The following is a 12,273-nucleotide window of genomic DNA, read 5'->3' as shown; positions in this document are numbered from 1 at the left end:
CCCAGAACCAATACGGACAGAATATTTCATCGACCTATTGGCCACGTATCGGTTCTTAGTGGAGTTCACCCTTTAAATTACCCGGCTTACTCGTCGCCAAACACAGTGGGGCCCACATAACCGAGTATGAGATAGCACTCATGCTGGGTTCGTGTCGAATGCGCAATATAAGAACCAAGAATTGGCGATCGGCCGAACTGGTCCCATGCCACCATGGATGGAAATCGTCGACATGGTCATCGATGGGGAGACCGAGGATGTTTGTTTCGAGTGCGCTTCTTCGCAACATTAGATGCGTTGGGTCGCGTTCCATGAGGCCATAAGATCCCTCCCACCACCGACAGAAGAAGCATGGTTGACCAAAGATGGTACGACGACGTCTCCTGTGAGACGGGCTTCGCGTCTCAAGCAAGAACAACGTATGGACTAATGGCCCAACTGCATTGCATGCATGCAAGTAAGAATGCATGAAGCACGGAATGACTCTAAAGACACAAACCAGAAGATTTCTTCATGTCAAAACGTGAAATGACCGACATATTGAGGAGGATAATGTTTTGTGTTTTTGAGATGGACGCCAGGAAGCAATAATAAGCATTGGGTTCAAACAAAATATAAACCGAGCGAACAATGGCATCAGCTAGAAAAATTCTTCCCAAGTTTTTTACATTTCGCAGCAGAAATGGTGACCATGCTTCATAAATAATTTACTCGATAAGAAAACATCCGACCATCATGAACAGTTTGAAAGAGATGTATACTGTGGTGAGAAGGAAATGGACACGGATAATTATATGCAGTTGACATCGGCACAAAATAGAATATACATGATGGAGAAAAGTGACATCGGAGCACTAACCCTTCTGCTTCTGCTTCCTCTCACCTTTAGAGGCATCGAACTAATTTGCATGCTCTAGAGAAGATCCCTACCAACAGCACCGTCTGTCTGCCTGAGGAACTATCACCACTAGAGATGGAAAACCTGAGACATATTTGCTTTACTCCATTAGAGATGGAAAACCAACCATGCCTTGTCCATCCCTGAATACTCTTTTACTGGTTGCAGCCCTTGGCACTGAGGTCATCCAAGCTTCCATGGCTGTTCATCTGAAACTCCGATACAGTGGTTACCCGCTGAGTGGCAGATCAACTGAGCTGTCATGCCACCATCAAGAATAAACATAAGGAATCAGAAGCAGCTATTACAAACAATCAAAAGAACACCTTTGATATGACACATTTTGGCATCATCCACGAAGCAGCAGGCAAAGGACCTTTGGGCTAACGAAGAATGACGCCTCAGACCCGGACAAGACGACCAAGCAACCTCCATGTTGTTCGACGCCGTACACGTCAACGCCGGACACCCCAAAGCCGCTCCACAAAATACGGGACGACGCCGACTCGTACAATGTCGGACACCCCGAGGCCGTTCCGCAAAACTTGGGATGGCACCGCACGACGCCAACCCGTACGGGTTAGTCGACGCTCGACTGTAGGGTACAAGTCATCCTCCTAAGGAGTGGGCGGTCATTAAATGACCGCATACGACTGATTGTCTCGTCGAGGTATAAAAGCCAACCCTCTTACCAATAAGAGGGGACTTCGAACACTCAACTTTCTCTCATTTTACCAAAATCTAACTTAAGCTTCGAAAGGGTCGAGTCGAAAATCCTCCTCCCGACCTTGACCTGTGTGTAGGAGCCCAGCGACGAAGAAGCAGGCCACTTGCTAAGAGAGAAGACCGTGCTCGAGGGACGAGGCTCGAACCCGACCCGACCCGACGCTCGCCCTCACCACTTGAGCATCCACGTGGGTAACCTATACATTCGGGACTGGACTGAGCCGTGATGACACCTCGGCCATGACGTAAAGGTTCACCAACATTTTGGCTCTAGAAGGAGGGCCCGATGTTGTAAGGACGCCCCCAACAGAGCAACCCGAGAGAGCGCCCCGGAGAAGAGCCACCCCCGACTCACCCGACCTTTGGGTTTGGAGGACAACTCCCACTTCCTCCGAGCATAGAAGGGAATGCCTCGGTCATGACCTTGAGTTGCTATTGGCGGTTATTCAATGATCTCGAGTCTGTCGTCTCCCGAGATCATCATGGGGCAACCTGCTATCTTGGCCAAGGTGTTCCTTAACCTCACCCCCTAGGTGCAAGCGTTAGTTGGGATGATGCAGACCATCGCACCCCTCATACCCTAGCTAGCTCAGCAGACGATTCTCCCCCCACGGCCATCACTTGTGATCCAACCTACGCTCATCCCTACACCTCACAATGCCACCCTCGTCGACCGGCCACCTTTAGCTCCAAATGCCCACTCCCTAATTAGGGAGCAATCGAGACACCCGAGGCCAATGGCAGAGCGCAACGTATCTGTGCCCAGATGCGCTGCCTTGACCTTCCCCGAAGCCAACACCCTATCGACCGACTTGGTGGACGACTTGCTCCGGGCCCAATTGCAGTTGGTGAATCGATGCCTGGACGAGGTTCAAAGGGAATTCCATAAATCCAAGGAGGAGCTTAGGGAAAGTACCTTGATGAGTCTCCCTTTGCCCAAGAAATTCAAGACAAGCCTATCTCCCTCAACTTTTACCTCCCGACGCTGGAGGCCTATGATGGTGGCTTTGATCCAGAAGAGCATGTCGCCACCTTCCGGGCCCAGATGGCCCTATATGGCACTTCTAATGCCTTGATGTGTTGGGCATTTCCTACCACCCTCCGAGGCCCGGCTCGGATGTGGTACAACCAATTGAGGCCGTCCTCGATCTCGTCTTTTGATCAACTTACAAGGGAACTCTAAGTTTCACTTCTTAGCCAGTGCACGACCTAAACTGTCTATGACCATGCTCCTCGAGCTAAGGCAAAAGGAAGATGAATATCTCTCCCTCTTCATCGCCCGCTTTGCTACTGAGATCCGAGAGATTCTAGATGCCCACCCCCCTTTTGATATACAGGCGTTCTTGATGGGCCTACGACCTTCAAAGTTCTTTTGGTCGTTGGTCGAGAGACCACCAGTGACCATTCCCGAGATGCTCCAACGGGCCAACCAGTATATTGCTATAGAGGCACTAGTGGCAAGAAAGTGCAAGGAGTCACACAAAAGGCCTTGCCAAGAGCTACCTATGTGAGCAAATCGGGGAAAGAAGAAAGCCCGCCACAATAAGGCAAGAAGAAGATGAGCCCAAGATGTGCAAATAAAAAAGAAAAAAGAAAAAAAAGAGAGGTGTTTCCCAAGATATTCAACCAATGCCCGAGCTACGTTACTTGGCCAATCCAGTCCACAGTGCCCAAACAGTGCTTCTTAGCCAAACATGGGCCCGAGTAGTGTTGCTCGACCAAGCCAATGCCCGAGCCATGCCTCGTGGCCAGTCCAATGCCCGAGCCATGCCTCACGGCCAGCCAATGTCCGAGTCACGTCTTTGCCAAGCCAGTGCCCGAGCAGTGTTGCTCAACTGATCATGTACAATAAGTTGCTGCTCGGTTCAGTCATGTGCAGCAAGTCGCTACTCAATTAGTCAAGATTCGAGCAATTGATCGGGCAAACATGGGGCCCGAGTGATGCTACTCGGCCAAGCCAGTGCTCGAGTAGCGTAGCTCGGTTTAGTCATGTGCAACAAGTCGCTACTCGATTCAGTCATGTGCAGCAAATCACTGCTCAGTTCAGTCGAGATCCGAGTAGCTGCTCGGTCAAACATAGGCCCGAGTGATGCTGCTCGGCCAAGCTAGTGCTGCTCGAGCAGCGTAGCTCGGTTCAGTAATGTGCAGCAAGTTGCTGCTCAGTTTGGTCAAGGTCCGAGCCACTGCTCGGCCAAACATGGAACAGAGTGATGCTGCACGGCCAAGCCCGTGCTCGACCAATGCAGCTTGGTTCAGTCATGTGTAGCAAGTCGCTACTCGATTAGTCAAGATTCGAGCAGCTCCTCGGCCAAACATGGGCCCGAGTGATGCTACTCGGCCAAGCCAGTGCTCAAGCAGTGTTGCTCGAGCAGTGTAACTCGATTCAGTCATGTGCAACAAGTCTATGCTCGGTTCAGTCATGTGCAGCAAATCGCTGCTTGGTTCAATCGAGATCCGAGCAGCTGCTCGGCCAAATATGGGCCCGAGTGATGCTGCTCGGCTAAGCTAGTGTTGCTTGAGCAGTGCATCTCGGTTCAGTCATGTGCAACAAGTCGCTGCTCGGTTCAATCAAGATTTGAGCAGTTGCTCGGCCAAGCATGGGACTGAGTGACGATGCTCGGCCATTCGAGTAGTGCATCTTGGTTTGGTCATGTGCAGCTGTTGAATCTCGGATTTTGATGATGAAACCAATTGATTAGTGTTTATATTTTAATCTGCGTTTTGAGTGACGCAGGATGCTTCGATCAGGATGAGACAATTAAAGCAGGAAGAATCATGTTGTGCCGAGGGAAAACATGTCAGAAGATTGGACGTCAAGCCGGTGGATCGATCGACGTATCGACAGAAGGCTTCGGGCCATGGATTTGGGCATCGGGCCAAGAAGAGTGGATATTGCGCTAAGGATATCGGAGTTGCGGAGTCAACTGGCCGATTGGGCAATAGGCCGCAAGAGAGGACGATGCGCCGAAGAATCGGACGAAGCGTCGAGAGACCAATGACATGCCGGACAACATGATTAATGTTTAGTATTAATTGTCTAAATCGAAGTATGTTTTTACATGTGCAAGATTAACTACGATAGCAAGGCATGAAGCAAAATGAAGTCCCGGAGTCAAGGACACGTCTTCGTTGGGATTTCGAGAGTTCATCGGAAGTTCGGACGTTCGTCGGAAGTTCTGGCAGAACCAGCCGAGAAGTCTCGGAGCTTGCTAGAGAAGCTCGTCAGAACTCGCTAAGAAGATCGTCGTGAAGTCCTGGAGTTTGCCGGGAGTCCGCCGGAACATTGCCGAGAAATCTTCGGAAGTTCGTCGGAAGATCACCGGAAGCTCGCCAAAAGAATAGACTTACGGACTTGTTTAGCTCAGATTATGTCTTAGATTTCAAAGTTAGCATGTAATTAGGTTTGAATTTGGGCCAACCTAATTAGGGGCCAACTAGGCCCATGTAAGGACTATGTTGGGCCCAATGAGAGGCCCAAACAATGCCCTAAGAAGTCTCACCGTCGTGGCACAGTCTTCGAGACTATGTCAGGCGGTGGTACGCCCAGCACAACCACCCAAGCGGTGGCACCGCCAGTCTGGGCGGTGGTACCGCCCAGCACAGCCTCCCAGGCGATGGTACCGCCAAGTGCAGGTAGTTTGAATCAACTTGAAGCTTATAAATACCCCTCTCATCCCTGGTTAAAAGACACAAGCACAGAGTATTCAAAAGTGAGAAAACGCTGCTGCAATCTCTTTAGAAATTCCCTCCTCCACTCTAAGTTTAGAATTTTGTAAGAGGAGTGTGAGTGCTTGTAAGGATTGTCTCCTAAACCCGTGAAAAGGAGAAGAGGGGTGTAAAAGGTGGTTGGTCTTCGCCTATTGAAGGAAGACCAATAGTGGATGCCGGTGGCCTCGACGGAAGAGGAATCGGCGAAGTGGATATAGGTCACGACGATCGAACTACTCTAAAATCTGGTTTGCGTTTTATTTGTGCAATTTACTTTAACTGCAAACCTCCTTACTTGCTCTTTACATCCACTACTCTTTTACGAACACACTTTCAAGTTAACATCTTTACGAAACAGATTTTATCGCAACGAAATTTTTAAACCGACGTTATCTTAGTGCCGACCCCGCTCTTGATCCTAACAGCAGCAAGTCGCTGCTCGGTTCAGTCGATGTCCGAGCAGTTACTCGACTAAACATGTACCCGAGTGATGCTGCTCGACCAAACATGGGCCCGAGTTATGTTGCTCGGCCAAGCCAGCACCCGAGCCACATTGCTCGACCAGGCCAGTCCCCAATACTCGAGTAGTGCTGCTCGACCAACCATATGCAATCGTAATCAATCGCTTGGTCTAAGGTGGATCCAAGCAATGTTGCTCCGATAAGTTCAGATAGATTGTTCGGCTAGCCCTACATCCAAGACTCGATGATCAGTCGACCCGATCCTCCGAAGATGTTCGACCTGTTCGACGCCAAGCGGGAAGTCCCTGGCGAACCAACAACCGTGCCACCAATCCCAACACAATGAATGACCTAGCTTGCAAGATGCACCATGCCTGACATATTTTAGCACTATTCACGTAGCAACAAACAAAGGACCTCTGGGTTGTCGAAGAACGACACCTCAGACCCGGACAAGGCGACCAAGCGACCTCCACATTGTTCGGCGCCGAACACCCCAAAGTCGCTCCACAAAATACGGGACGACGCTGACCCATACAACGTTGGACACCCCAAGGTCGTTCCGCAAAACTCGTGTCACGCTCCCTGAATTTAATTCTCATTCAAGAGGTGTGACCCTATCTTAAAATCGATAATATTTTAATCAGCAATAATCCGTTCCAAGATCCAAACACACATTTGAGGACACTGAGAAAACATTCAAGTCACATCCATAATTTCATAATTCATAAAATCTATGCAGTTTAAAATAATATACCACATTACTCGATAAATCGTAAAATCTAAAAGCAACTCACAAAGACAATAACTACCTCATAAATCCACAAGTGTGGTATTCTATACAATCACTAAAACCAATGTTTACCATATGTTCATATCATTACACAAATTTACTTAACACTCCAAAATCCTAAACATGAGAAGTTCTTTAAACTTTCACAAAACTCATAAGTTCATATTTACCATCAACATTCTATTAGACACTAAGTGTACTTATACAACAAAAATATATCATCCACAAAAGGTTTGCCCAAAGTCTTTTAGCTTTCTACAGCCTCAGCCCAATTTAAACATTCTAATGAGCGATAAGCTATCCTAAAAAATTTATATAGCAACAGAGTGAGCATATAGAGCTCAGCAAATGACTAACATATCCATGGCGAAAGAGGTTAGTTTTCAAGTAAATAAGGTACCAAATACAAAGTAGGGATGCAAGAGTTCATAAATAGCCACTCAACGAATGCAGAATTACAATGTTATTTCATTCGAAGTATGTTTTGTTCATAACAAGAGAGTAAAGACTAATTGGAGCAAATTATTGACGTAAGGAGCATTTCGGGACATATCAATAGCGTATGAAATATTTCGAAACATATCAATGGCATAAGAAACATTTCGAATCATATCAATGGCTGATGAAATATTTCGAAACATATCAATGGCGTATAAAATGTTTCGAAATATATCAATGACATATGAAACATTTCGGAGCATATCAATAGCGAATGAAACATTTCGAAACATATCAATGGTGTATGAAATGTTTTGGAACATATCAATAACATATGAAGCATTTCGGAGTATATTAATGACATTGGAAACATTTCGAAGCACATCAATGGCGTATGAAATGTTACAGAGTATATCAATGATATATGAAGCATTACGGAGCATATCAAGGACGTATGAAATGTTCGAAGCATATCAATAACAAATGAAACATTTCATAATATATCAATAATGTATGAAATGTTTCGAAACATATCAATGACATATGAAGCATTTTGGAGTATATCAATGGCGGATGAAACATTTCGGAACATATCAATAGCGGATGAAATGCTTCGAAATATATCAATGGAATATAAAGCATTTTGAAGTATATCATTGGTATAGGAAGCGTTTCGAAGTATATCAATGACGTACGAAATATTACGAAACATATCAATGACATATGAAGCATTTCGAAGCATATCAAGGACGTATGAAATGTTTCGGAGCATATCAATAACAAATGAAACATTTCGGAATATATAAAAGAACAAATATGAAATAGAAGTATATGACGTTGCATACATTTCATTCTTATCCAAAGCACATAAACAAAGCTTTGGATATCATATCAAATATATAGATTATGAAGTGGGATCATAACATAATATGGTCCATCCATTTTTTAATATGACCACCAAACATAATCTAGAGTATTGCGGGCTCTAGGCACATAACCTTTACCATTTCTAGCAAAGGTTCAAATAATCCCTTTACCATTTCTGGCAAAGTTTCATATTATTCCCACAAACACCGAAGTACAAAAGGGTATTGTGAATAATAAATTGGGACATATCGGAAACACATGCGGAACAACAGAATGCATGTGCCTATACGAAACATTGCGACACAAATATGAACATTACATAATAGATTCAGGTATACAAAAAATTAAAGGACAAGAGTATACAGGAATTCAAAGCAATAATATAAAGCTCAACTGAACTAAGGATATTTGCTGAAATCAATTTCCAAAGAGCTGAAACAAAAATAGGTGAAATCGACCAAAGCTCGATTCTGACAGAATTTGAGAGGCACATTGTATGAATCATTTGGATAACCAATTATGCTCCAATTTGCACAAAATAGGGGTCATTCGAAAGATGTATCAATCTAGTTTTAGATAAATTATGTTTTGTATGAATAGGAGTTTCCAACAAGGAGTTATAAATAATTTAGTAACCAAAGGTCAGAGAGCATTATCTCTGTTTTGCAGAATTCATAGAGTTGATTAGAACAGATGATTCAATAGACATTTATGCTCTAAATTATTCAAATCAGATATGCACAGAAAGATTTATGAGTCTAGTTTTTGATAAATCATATTTTGCATAAATCAGAGTTTTCAGCAATGAGTTATAAGCAAGAGAGTATTGAAATGTCAAAACCGACAGTCTCTGTTTTACAGATTTCATAAGGTCAATTGAAATAATAGTTTCAGTAGGTAAATAGACTCCAAATTTATCAATCTTGGTATCAAAAGAAAGAGCTGTGAGTCTATTTTCAGATGCATTTGGTTTTTCCAAAATCAAGAATCTGTGCAGAAAGTTATGGCTAGCACAATACAAAAAAGTCAAATCTCAAAAAATTTCAGATTCATAGTTTTATTCCCAAACGATAGAAATATCAAATATGAAGCCAAAATCTTTCAAAGTTTTCAAAATTAAGATGAAATCAGATATCAAGATTTCTGTAGGAAAGGGTTAGAACACTTGTCTTCGAAAAATTTGAGTCCCAAATGTGTAGAATTGATGCAAAATCTTAAGCCAAAGCAAAGCTTTTTCTTCCTCTTCTACTTCAATTCCTCTTCCCTTCTCTTCTCAAACCCATGTTGGTTGCAGCTAAGTTTTCCTCCTTTAAGTTCTCATCTAATTACTTAGGTTTGGCTAACACAAGGATTGCAAGGTAACAAGCATGTAGGAAAGAAGTCTATGTGTCATCCTTAGAACAAACATAGGTGGCACCAACCTTAAGTTAGCTAGTGACACATGTCCATCATTTTTTTTTATAAACCTAATATGAATCTTTCACAAATCATATCACATTTCTAATATTTACATTTAGGTCCCTACATTACAAATAGGCCCTTACAAAATTTTCAAAAATGAGGGATGTTACAACTCAGGATGACGCAACACGGTGCCGACCCATACAGGTCGGTCCGTGCTCGACTACAGGGTACAAGTCATCTTCCCGAGGAGTCGATGGTCATTAAAGGACCGTGTAAAACTAACTACCCCGTTGAAGGTATAAAAGCCAACTCTCTTACCAATAACAGGGGGACTTCGAACACTCAACTCTCTCTCATTTCACCAAAAGTTAACTTACGCTTCGGAGGGGTCGAATCGGAAAATCCCCCTCCTGACCTCGTCCAATGCGTAGGAGCCCAGCAACAGAGAAGCAAGTCACTCGCCAAGAGAGAAGACCGTGCTCAGGGGACAAGACTCAAACCCGACCCAACTCGATGCTAGCCCTCACTACACGAGCATCCACGAGGCAACTTGTACATTCGGAACTGGACCAAGCCATTCTGACACATTGACCACTGCATAAATCAAATGTGAAAAGTTCTAATAGCGAGTGATTTGGATGATTGCCATGTAGCTTGTAACAATAGATTACTGTCTCAGCACTCCATAATTCGTTGTCAATTAATTGTGGACATTTATGTGTAAAAATTCCACAGAGAGAGGAAGAGAGACCAGAAATTTTACTTCCAATCAAGAGGGACTAAATGTTAAAAACTAATGAAAGAAGGGATGGGACTGTGTATACTGCAGAGGGACTCAATTTTGCTCTTAGCTGCCTGCTTCCATTAAGAACAAACTCAAAAGAGAAGTCTATTGTTTCTTTCAAAATCTAATCCATATACCCTCACATTCAAATAGATCATCACAGCCTCCACCATAAAAAGAAAATTATAATTGGAAAGGACTTGCACACTTTGTAGGGTAGATGGGCTAATGGTTGGAACACGTTAACTGAAGGATTCTATATAAAAGAATAATATTGGAGAGGATCCTTACAGAAAGCTAAGTTAGGGCTTCTATGTCCAGTCAAGAGCATTGCTCCACATGGTACACATGAAGGAAGGGAAGAGGAGGTGGGTTTGGGACAGTGTGCCAACCACATTGTTTGTGAGGGCTTCTATGTCTATTCATGACTGCTTGTGTATACATCTGACCCAAAACCCTCTTGCCTCCTTGATGTGTTGTGTCACATTCATGAGTGAACACTTGATCAGATGTACACACAAGCAGTCATAAATAGAGCAATAATTTAGACACCCACAAAAAATAAAGAAAGAAAATCTAATCAGCAACAAGTTTGGTGATGTTTCAAGTTTCAATCAAAGCACACATATTAGGTTTGTTAATGAACCACATGTTGACCCCTGTCAATTTTCTTCTCAAAGTTCATTCTTTTCTGTCATATCTCTAAAGCAGAAACATCAAACTACAATTTGAGATGTGGAAAGGGAAAAGAGAGTCAATGTTGGAAGATCTGAAGAGGCAATAAAAATTGAAAGATTCTAGGTTTTAGGGATAGAAGGGATGATTCGGAAAGAGAAAAGAATTAAGAAAATAAACAATTGACTTTTGCATTCACCATATAGTGGGGAAAGGAGAAAGAAGAAATGTTTAGTCTCAGAGAAGAATAAATAATAATGGGAAAATAAACCAAGCGGACAGGATCCATAACATAAAATAATAATTGGTAAACCAACCAGTGGTAGCAGCATGTGGAATCCACAACTTCAGAAAGCAGATCAGCAGACTAGAAGAGACTCCTACGAATATCTTTACTTGAGTAGAATAAGTATGTAAGTAAGAGATTATTTTTAAGTAACTTCACATAAGTAAAACAAGATGGCCCAATGCATAATGTTCCTAGTGATGTGAAGTTTGGAAAGGGTCAATGTATGCAACCTTACCCTTCTACCCTTCTAATTAGTGATGTAACCTGCTCTGCAGTGTAAGCTACCATCAATCGATTAAAGTTGGTTTTGGATACCAAAATAAATGAACTTAAATGAGGCACCATCATAAAGTCCAGAGGTCTACCCTAGGAATCCACATAATTAACTTTTATCGGAAGACAATAAATAAAAATACTCCAACTATAATGTCTTATTTTCAAGCAAATAAAAATGAATGACATCATAAAACAATATGGAAGGGGAGCATTTACAAATTCAATTGCACCAAGTTACTTGAACTAACAAGATCTTACTGAAGAGTTGTTTATGCTTCCAAAAAGCTCAAAGGTTGATGGAAACAAGCCACCTTCCAGAGGAAGAATGTCATATGGTTAAAGAAGTGATGGCGAGCATTTACTATGTTCCACCAGAGTGTCAAAACACTTTGCTCCAAAAGTGTCTCTCCACATAAACCAAGTATCAGCCACATGCACTTTAACTGACCACATTTCATGAGAACAAAGTATTAGACTAGAGTATGATTTCATTTGTAATCTTACCAGTTGAACTCATGAACCATATCTCTTCCTATAGTAAACCTAAACCAATAAAAAACTTGCAGATATTAAAAAAAAAGAGAAATTTCAATTACCACAAAAATAACCCAACCAGGACTTCTCATAACCAGATGTCCCATCAGACTCTCCATGGGTGAGATAGTAAAACCTCTCAATTCAAGTTATAGAGCCAAAACACACACGTACAGACACAACAATAGAAAAACCATTCTTCCACAGCAGAAAGCCAACTCATACCTACACCAACTTTTTTTTCCATAGTTTGGATTTAAAATTCATTCTAGTACAGAGGAAAATAACTGATATATATATATATATATATATATATATATATATATATATATATATATATATATATATATATGAACTTATAATTCCAAAATCCATCCCTCTGAATTGATCTTATAATAAAGAAACAACAAATCCTCAATA

The sequence above is a fragment of the Musa acuminata genome, chromosome BXJ1-7 (genome assembly GCF_036884655.1).
Source record: "Musa acuminata AAA Group cultivar baxijiao chromosome BXJ1-7, Cavendish_Baxijiao_AAA, whole genome shotgun sequence".
Classification (NCBI taxonomy): domain Eukaryota; kingdom Viridiplantae; phylum Streptophyta; class Magnoliopsida; order Zingiberales; family Musaceae; genus Musa; species Musa acuminata.
The sequence above is the reverse complement of the archived record's forward strand: the minus strand, read 5'-3'. Positions refer to the sequence as shown.